Source organism: Vicugna pacos, chromosome 3 (assembly GCF_048564905.1).
Source record: "Vicugna pacos chromosome 3, VicPac4, whole genome shotgun sequence".
Lineage (NCBI taxonomy): Eukaryota > Metazoa > Chordata > Mammalia > Artiodactyla > Camelidae > Vicugna > Vicugna pacos.
Window position 1 is genome coordinate 21,075,738 of NC_132989.1, and position 1,284 is coordinate 21,077,021.

At 49.0% G+C, this 1,284-nt stretch overlaps 1 non-coding gene across 1 annotated transcript; it reads right to left on the reverse strand.

The window, feature by feature from the left end:
* Nucleotides 1-625: 625 nt before the first annotated feature.
* Nucleotides 626-699, reverse strand: TRNAT-AGU (transfer RNA threonine (anticodon AGU)). Its single transcript has one exon. It is a non-coding gene; the product is annotated as a tRNA-Thr (tRNA).
* Nucleotides 700-1,284: the final 585 nt, after the last annotated feature.

Genomic DNA, 1,284 nt, shown 5'->3' on the forward strand with positions numbered 1-1,284 from the left:
GGCAATCTATAAAAGCAAAAAGGACAGGTGGAGATACCGCAGCCGCTCTGGAAATCCATCAACAAATGTGCTCAGTGTTGAGGAACTGCAGACAGCTGCAGCACAAAGGAGCCAAAGGCCACTGCACTTCTCTCTAAACTCCACCAGCATCAAGGACCCTCTTGGCTTTCCGCACTGACTGAAGGCAAGTACTGCCGCCCTGTTTCAGGGGTGCCTGGATGACTTCCTCTTCCACAGACACGGGGAACCTGGGGAGAAGTATGCAAACCCCAGCTCCACCATTACCTAGGTGCCTAACCTCTCTGGGAACCAACTTTTCATCAAATGAGAAAGCCCAGATACAGCACCTGCCAAAGTACACGGCATACAGCAGACACGGGAAGACACTAACTGTTCTACACTGATGATACCCAGAGGCAAACACAACTGCCCTCCCCTCACCCCCATCCACCTCATTGGCTCTGAGATTAGAATCCAGGGTCTTGAAATGAAGGGGGCTATTCAGCCTTAGGAATCCAGGACCAGATAATTTTTTTTTAAGGATCTCATTTCCCATTCAAGTAGAGTGTTGTTCTTTTTTTTGGTGGGGGTGGTAATTAGGTTTTTTTCATTTGTTTATTCTTTGAGGAGGTACTGGGGATTGAACCCAGGACCTCATGCATACTAAGCATGCGCTCTACCACTTGAGCTATATCCTCCCCTCCCCCCACCCCCATCCCGTTCAAGTGGAGTGGAAAGAACTCAGACTCCAGACCAAGTCCTCCTCTTCCTTCAAGACACTGAGGACCCCAACACAGCCCCAACAGAGAGGATTCCAGCCCCAGGGTGGAATCAGGTTCTTTTCCACAGAAAGTAGGATCTGGTCAAGGGCTCCCTGGAGATTGAGGTGGCAAAAGACCAAACAAAAATTCCCTGAGCTCCTTTTACCAGTCCCCCTAACTGGATAATTAGATTTAAAATACCAAAGAGGGACACCCTCAGTAACTGGAAAGTGGTGACTAAATCAGTCCCATCCCTAGCACCTTACTCTGTGTTAGCTGGTCCAGTTCCTCAACCTCTCTGAACCTCAGTTTCCTCATCTGTATACATGGAAGAGCAATGCCAACCACATGGTGCTATTGTAGGGATTAAAGGAGAATATGCGCTAAATACCGTGCCCGGGACATTAGCTGCGGCTTTGAATATTCAAGCCAAGAAACCCAGTGCAGCCAGTGCCGGAATCGTAAGCATTAACTGCTCTGAAAGAACACTGTGTACAGCGAACGCAGCCCTTCCCTAGACCAC